At 41.8% G+C, this 8,565-nt stretch overlaps 1 non-coding gene across 1 annotated transcript; it reads right to left on the reverse strand.

Moving 5' to 3' along the window:
- Window positions 1–7,561: 7,561 nt before the first annotated feature.
- Window positions 7,562–7,669, reverse strand: LOC122062192. Its single transcript, XR_006134821.1, has one exon. It is a non-coding gene; the product is annotated as a small nucleolar RNA R71 (small nucleolar RNA).
- Between the last annotated feature and the right edge of the window lie 896 nt (window positions 7,670–8,565).

An 8,565-nucleotide genomic window follows, 5' to 3' on the forward strand; every position in this document is an offset into this window, starting at 1 on the left:
GCCAGCCGATGTTTAAGGTCACCCTTACTATTATAGTCCATAAGGAACCCGCTCTAACTCTCTCCAGTTCAGGTCCTGCATAGTTAAACCGGGTCAACCGTGAAATCAAACCAGGTTTAAGAAGTAGGGTATTACATTTATCCCCCTTCTGAAAAATTTCGTCCTCGAAATTGCGTACCTGGTTGATAAAAAAGATGAGGGTACTTGGCTTGCATTTCATCCTCTTTCTCCCAAGACGCTTCTTCAAGTGAATGATTAGCCTATCACACCTTTACATAGGAAATGGAGCGGTTGCGAAGGGTTTTCACCTTTCAGTCCAAAATTTCAGCTGGCTGCTCTGTATAGGTCATGTCAGCTTCAAGGTATTCTGGCTCCATGGGTAATACATGAGAGGGATCATGAACGTATCGCTTCAGCATGGATACATGGAATACATTATGAACGTCCTCGAGTGAAGGTGGCAGAGCAAGCATGTAGGCTACTGAGCCAACCTGGGCTAAGATCTCAAATGGTCCAATGTATCTTGGGCTCAACTTCCCCTTTCTGTGAAACCTTTGCAACCCTTTAGTAGGAGAGATCTTGAGAAATACCTTTTTTCCTGGCTGAAATTCAATGTCTTTTCTGTGGGTGTCCGCATAGCTCTTTTGTCATAGCTGTTATCCATCTCAATAATGTCGACTTTGTCACAAGTCATCTGTATCATCTCAGGTCCTAACATTCGACGTTCGCCTACCTCATCCCAATACAAAGGAGTTCTACACTTCCTGCCATATAATGCCTCATACGGAGCCATCCCAATTGTAGCTTGGTAACTGTTGTTATAGGCAAACTCCATAAGAGGTATATATTCTTCCCAACTGCCACTCATCTCCATTGTACATGCCCTGAGCATGTCCTCTAATATCTGTATAGTTCGCTCCGACTGACCATCAGTCTGTGGGTGGAAAGCAGTACTCAAATTCAACTGTGATCCCAAGGCACGCTGTAAGCTTTTCCAAAATCTGGAAGTGAACCTTGGGTCCCTATCTGAAACAATGCTCACTGGCACTCCTTGTAAGCGCACTATGTTGTCCATGTAAAGTTGTGCTAGTTTGGCCATGGAGAACTTGGTCTTGATGGGAATGAAATGAGCAGTCTTGGTAAGCCGATCAACGATCACCCATATCGCGTCCATTCCCTTAGGTGTACATGGTAGTCCGGTGACGAAGTCCATTGTAATCCTCTCCCACTTCCATTCTGGTACTGGGAGTGGCTGAAGAGTACCATAAGGTCGATGCCTCACCGCTTTTACTTTCTGGCATGTGAGACAAGTCGCCACATACAGAGCTATTGTGACTTTCATGCTTGGCCACCAGTAATTTTGTTTGAGGTCTTTGTACATCTTTGTACTTCCTGGGTGCTGTGAGTACTCGGAGCTATGTGCTTCTCGCACTATCTTGTCTTGTATATCCAAATCATCGGGTACACACAATCTGCCTCGAAACATCAATGCCCCATCACTAGCTAAAACAAAATCTGGGTCGTTCATTGTTTGATCTTGAACCTTAACTCTGATCCGCTGCAATTTAGGATCCAAAGGTTGTTTCATTATTACCTCTTGCCTAATAGCCGGATGCACCTGTAGAGTCGTCAAGGATACAGTCAACCATTTAAGGTTTTCTGGTTGACGTTCCAATTCTAAGGTTGCTCCTTCATATAAGAGGGCTTCATCCATTAGCATCGCCTCTTATACGAGTGGTGGGCTGACTGCTAAGCATGAGAGTGACACAGTCTGTGCCTTCCGACTCAATGCATCTGCCACTACATTTGCCTTGCCGGGATGATACTGAATGTCACAATCATAATCCTTCATGAGCTCAAGCCATCTCCTCTGTCTCATGTTCAAATCCTTCTGGGTGAAGAAGTACTTCAGGCTTTTGTGATCACTGTATATCTCACACTTCTCCCCATACAAATAATGTCGCCAAATCTTAAGGGCAAAAATGACTGCGGCTAGTTCTAAGTCATGAGTGGGGTAGTTCTTCTCATACTCCTTTAGTTGTCGGGATGCATACGCTATTACTTTACCGCGTTGCATAAGAACGCAACCCAAACCAACTTTGGAGGCATCAGTGTAGACTGTCATTCCACCTGTGCCTTCAGGGATGGTCAACACCGGGGCCGACACCAACCTCTTCTTCAATTCCTGGAAACTCTTCTCACATTCCTCTGCCCAGTCGAATTTCACACCCTTTTTGGTTAATTTAGTCATTGGTGCTGAGATTCGGGCAAAATTCTCGATGAAACGCCGGTAGTATCCAGCCAAACCCAAGAAGCTTCTAATTTCAGTGACATTCTTGGGGCTTTCCCATTCTACTACTGCTTTCACCTTATCGGGATCTACTTCGATTCCGGCCTTAGACACTACGTGCCCCAGGAATCCAACTTGTTCAAGCCAGAATTCACACTTGCTGTACTTGGCAAACAACTGTTGTTCTCTCAACCTCTGTAACACCATTCTCAAGTGTTGAGTGTGCTCCTCTTCCATCTTGGAGTAGATCAAGATGTCGTCAATAAAAAAAATTACCCATTTATCAAGCACATCCTGAAATACTCGATTCATTAGATCCATGAATGCTGCCGGTGCATTGGTTAACCCGAAAGATAACACTAGGAACTCATAGTGACCATACCGAGTCCTAAATGCTGTCTTGGGTATGTCGCTCCTCTTTATCTTGAGCTGATAATAGCCTGATCGAAGGTCTATCTTTGAAAATACCCTGGCTCCCTGCAACTGGTCAAATAAATCGTCAATGCGTGGTAATAGATACCGGTTCTTAATGGTTAGCTTATTTAATTCCCGGTAATCGACGCACATACGCAAGCTGCCATCTTTCTTCTTGACAAACAATACCGGGGCATCCCAAGGTGAAACACTTGGGCGAATAAACCCCTTTTTCAATAGTTCCTGTAACTGCATCTGCAACTCCTTCAATTCAGCTGGTGCCATCCTGTATGGAGCCTTAGATACTGGAGCTGCTCTAGGAGTCAAATCTATGGCAAACTCCAACTCTCTATCAGGTGATAAATGCATCAGATCATCTGGGAAGACATCAGGAAACTCTTTAACCACCTTTACCTCTTCTAGAGGTGTAATCCTTGCATCAACATCAAGTACCGATGCTAAGTAACCCTGACATCCACTTTCTGGCAATTTTACTGCTTGAAGAGCAGAGACAAGGACCTTCCTCACCCGTTTCATTTTATCTGCTTGGTATACCAATTCTTTTCCTTCGTCATCTGTCACCCCAATCAGCTTTTCAGCACACATCATATTAGCTCGATGAGCCGACAACCAATCCATACCCAGTATAACATCAAAATTCTGCATATTGAACTTAATGAGTTGTGCCTCAAAATTCTTTCCACTAATTTCCACTGGGCACGGCCCATACACCTCCTTTAACTGTGTAACTTTACCCATAGGCATACTAACAATCATTTCGTGATCTAGGATCCTGGGTGGCATCCCAAGTTTCTCTGCAGATCTCTTAGATGTGAATGAATGAGTAGCTCCTGAATTGAATAAAACATAGGCTGGTATGCCTGATATGGGTAGGATACCTAGTGTAACAATGCATATAATTTCAGTAGGTCATTAATATTTAACATAATGAATTTCTTAATTTAAAATGTACCTGCTACTACTTCTATACTAGCCTCAGCTTCCTCGGCTGACAGAGCATACATCCTTCCCTGCAGTTGATTCCCCCGAGCTAAGGGAGGTCGGTACGCAGAGGGCTGACTGGAGGGCAAGGCTGGTCTGACCCAACAGTCTTTTGCATAATGCCCATATGAATGGCAGTTAAAGTAACGAATCTGAGATGTCGGAAATAGGGCGGGGCCCCTCTGCACTTGACCCGTTGCAGATGGAGGTCGAGGTGGCCTTGGAGTTGTAGGTGCCGCACTAGTGTTCGGGCAAAAAGCTGTGGAGTCCGAACCACCAGATGGTCTAGGAGGGTAGCCAGATGGCCTATAGGGTTGCCTATACATAGGCCCAGAACTGTACTATCCGCGGTATGCCTTGGAGGAGTTTCCCATATCCGAAAATGGGTTCGTTCTCTTCCACAGTCCAGGGGTGAGGGACTGCTCTCCCTTTTGCTTATCCTCCATGGTCTTGGCCTTCTGCACAATCTGGCCATAGTCAGTCAAATCCAAGACCTCAAGTACGGACCCAATGGATGCTTTTAGGCCTTTTAGGAATCTCGCAGCCTTCTCTTCAGCTATCCTCATATGCCTTAGGGCAAAATGGAACAAGCTCTCAAATTATTGTTGATACTCAAGGACAATCTTACCTCCTTGAGTTAAAGCCATAAACTCAGTCTCCTTGCTGTCTCTGAAGCTGCGCGGGTAATGATTGTCCAAGAACAACTCCTTGAACTGTTCCCAGGTGGGTTCTGGATGGGCAGCCAACAATGTGGGCTTGGAGGCTTGCCACCAAGAATTGGCCTCCTTCTTGAGTTGCAACCCAGCACAAATGAGTTTCTGTGCGTCCGTGCACTCAAGCACCTCAAATATTTTCTCTAGTTTTTGGATCCATTGGTCCGGTTCCAGAGGATCACTCCCCACCTTAGAGAATACAGGTGGTAAGTTCCTCTTGAATGACTCCACTACCTTTGACGTATTATTCGTCAGTGGGAAGCTAGGAGCATAAGCCGGATAGTAAGAGTATGGAGGAGGCACCCCATACTGAGGAACACTGAATGGTGGGATTGGAGGTGTACCTCCCTGATGAGCACATTTATGTGTGAAATCTAGGGTAGTAAAACATGCATTTTACATATTTAGAATGGAGCTACCTTGGGTTTTACTCTCTTTTTGCAGGTTTTATATTTTCAAGGCCTTAAGGACTATCGGGAGCTATATCTTCAATTTTACACGTAAAGAGGTCCTATTTCTTTCCATGGTTGCGAAGAGGACGAAATTCTGAGCAAGATGGACGTGTTCAATTAAAAGTACACATTCGTTTGGTCACCCGTACAAATGATTATTCTTTTCGGGTCAGAAAAAGAATAATGGATCAGAACTGAACCGAGATGCAGAACCAGCCCGTTTGCAATTGTCCCAGAGGTACAAGGAATACTCCAAATGCCAACAAGGATCGATGGACCACATCTTTAAGTGATTAAAGATTTGTTTTTGGTAACAACAACTACCTAGCGTAGTTGGTGAGCTATGGTGTACAAAATTCTCTTGCTCACCAAGAGGTCTCAAGTTCGAATCTTATGGTTGTTTTTTTTAGAAGATTTTGTTGAAAATTTCCTGCTTTTCACTCACTTAAAACACTAAGGGTATGGAGGGGATTTCCACATCAAATTAGAAGCAAGCAAAATCGTGGAAGCAAGAAGAGAAGAAAAAGAAAAAAAAAAAGGAAAGCAAAATCGTGGAAGCAAGAAGAGAAGAAAAAAAAAGGAAAGAGAAAAAAAGGGGAGAACCAAAAATTGTCTAAATCTTCTCTCTCCTCCACATCATCACCAAAGATTGTCCAAATCACACAAAGGAAGAAAAAAAAATCGTCCCTACGAGAGAGGAAAAAAGAAGAAAAATAAATTAGAAAAAAAAAGGAAAGAAAATAAGCAAAAAATTTTAGGAAATTTCTCAAAATTTATTTCTCTCTTCTCTCTCCTCCATCTTAGCACTTTTGGACTCAAAAGATCTCACAATCAATTGTGGGTTTCTCTCTTTTAGGAAAGAGAAAATTGTTACCCTACCTCTCCATTCCCTATAAATACAACTCATGTAAGAGGAGGGGAGACAATTCATTCTTCTTCTAGTTTTTTTTAGTTGCTCTCTCTTGCTCTTGCTCTCTCTTTAGTTTTAGTTCTTCTTTATCTTTTCTTTAATCACTTTTGTAATAGTTTTTTTTTATTTCAATTAATGCAAGTACTCTTTTATTTTTATTCAGTTCTTTTTATGTTTATGATTTATGCAATTGAGTTGTAATTTTTTAAGTTATAGTTCTAGGCTTAGATCTAGGTGACAAGATCACGAGCCGTGGAGCAATTTTTTTTTCAAGTTCAAGCATTGATTCAAGTAAGTAGGCTCCTTCAGTAGTCTTCTCTCCCCCCTCTCATTCCCTCTTCTGACTACCCTTTCTTTCTTAATTTAGGATTTTTATTTTCAGTCATTACATTATTGCTATCCCTTTCCCCCAAGGTTCATGGCTAGTGTATGTGTTGGCTTTGCCCCTCCTGGCCATAGAACCATCAATTTATTGCTTTTATTTTAATTATCTCCCTTTCCCTAAAGCCAAGTAGAGAAACCCTTGTAAGAGTGACTCTCTGGTCAAGTAGGGAAGCTCATATTATGATGCATCCCTCGGGCTAAGTAGAGAAACCTACTTGTGAGTCTCTCTCTAGCTTTATCCCATTTCTTTTACTTTATTTTTATTTCAGCATTTTTTTTTCCTTTATTATTATTTTTTTTTAATTGCGTGGGTTGTTTACTTTTAGTTATTTATTTATTTAATTTTAATTGCGTGGCTTGCGTCTTTAAATTCTTAGATCACGAATGGTTAGGACGTTATTTTTAGGACGGTAATTAGAAATAGATCACAACCATTAATCAGTTCACTTTTGCATTATTAAAAGAAATAAAAAATAAAGTTGCTGCTCTCCCTGTGTTCGACCCGTAGCTACACTGATCCGTACGCTTGCGGTTACATTTTAAATCTCAAACAAGTTTTTGGCGCCGTTGCCGGGGAGACAGTTCCATGTTATTTTTCACTTTCTTTTGGTAAATTGGAGTGCTTTGTTTGCTTTGTTTTATATATATATATATATATATTTTTTTTTATTGAATTCTTGAGAAGAACAACTTGCAATAATAGTTGTATCAGTGGAGGTCGCCATGCCTCACAGTATAATAAAGACAGGTTTCACCCTGTAGCAGTACCTCAGGAATTGACCTGAGCAACCCCGGATCCCTGCCGGTAAGCTCCCAAAAAGCAAAAAAAAAAATCAAAAAAATCATCAAAAAGTTTTGCTATCCATTCTTTTGTGCTTGCCTTACTTTAGTTGTGGGTAGTTTTCTGTTGCATGAGTGTTAAGTGGGTACGTAATACTAAGAATCGGTTAGAAAGAAGAGATCTAAAAGTAGTGACCCTATACGTTTGCTCTCTTTAAAACCCTTCAATATGGGAGACCAACAGCAAAACCCTTCACCTAAATCTCTGAAAGATAGGTTCTACCCTGCTAGAACAGCCCAACCTTCCTGTATAGTTCTACCACAAGCCTAGGGCAATAATTTTAAACTCAAATCTCAATACATCACTATGTTGCCCCACTTCCATGAGTTGACCTCTGAGGATGCATACCTATTTCTAAGGGAATTTGAAGAGGTATGTGTTCTAATTAAGATCCAACAGCTTTCTGATGATGCTGTTAAGCTTAGGTTTATCACTTTTGCATTGAAAGACCAAGCTAAGAAGTGGTTGTATGGATTACCCACAAATTCCATAACTTCATGGGAATAGTCCACAGTTGTCTTCCTTAAGAAGTTTTTCTCAACTCACGAGACTAATAAGCTTAGAAGTGATATCCTTCAGTTTAGGCAAAAGTCTAGTGAGTCATTTTCCAAACTTATGGAGAGATTCAAGGATCTACTCTAAGAATGCCCCTCACCATGGCCTAGACCTATGGCATTTATGTCAAATAATTTATGAGGGTATTGATTATCCAACTAAACAAATGATAGAATCTGTGTGCCTTGAGGGATTCACATCCTTTACAGATGAAGGAAAGGCATGGGAATTTTTACTTGACTTAGCTGACAAAACCCGTGAGTGGGAATCAACCCAAGAGAGTGAAAGAATCATAGAAGAAAAAGGATATTTTGTGGATGGGATAGTAGCCAAGGAAGCCCATTTGGATAGCCTAATCAAGAGGATTGAGGCTATTGTTCCTAGAGAGCCATCATCAGTCAATTTGGTTAAGATTTGTGCTTGGTGCCAATCCCCTGGACATGTCATGGAAGAATGCCCCAACACCTCTGGGGGCACTTCTAATGATAGTGTTAATGCCTTATACTAGAATAATCCATATAGTAACACATACAATCCAGGATGGAGAAATCACCCAAATTTCTCTTGGAATCAGGGCAACCAAGCAGGACCTTCCAATTTCTATAATCAAGGTCAACCTGGACCCCAAAGGCCTCCCTTTGCACAACAATCTTTTTCTCAAAATACTTTTCCTAGGTCAAATGTAGGACCTCAGGCGAGTTTTCCTAGGGCCCCTCTCCTATCATCTTATCAGCAACCCCCTGGGTTTACTAACACTGGAGAGGCAAGTAGAATTAGTGACTTGGAAAAAAATATGGCCCTTCTCATAACAAGCCATCAAAATCTTACGAGAGAACTTACTCAAGTTGTCTCAATTATGCGTGAGAGGGAGAAGGGAACTTTACCCAGTCAACCAGAGCCTAACCCTAGGCATCATCAACCTGTTAGTTCACAAGGACCAAATAATGCACCACTGAATATAGTACAAGGTCAGACTCAACAAGGGCCCTCTAACCAATGTAATG

The sequence above is a fragment of the Macadamia integrifolia genome, chromosome 14 (genome assembly GCF_013358625.1).
Source record: "Macadamia integrifolia cultivar HAES 741 chromosome 14, SCU_Mint_v3, whole genome shotgun sequence".
NCBI lineage: Eukaryota > Viridiplantae > Streptophyta > Magnoliopsida > Proteales > Proteaceae > Macadamia > Macadamia integrifolia.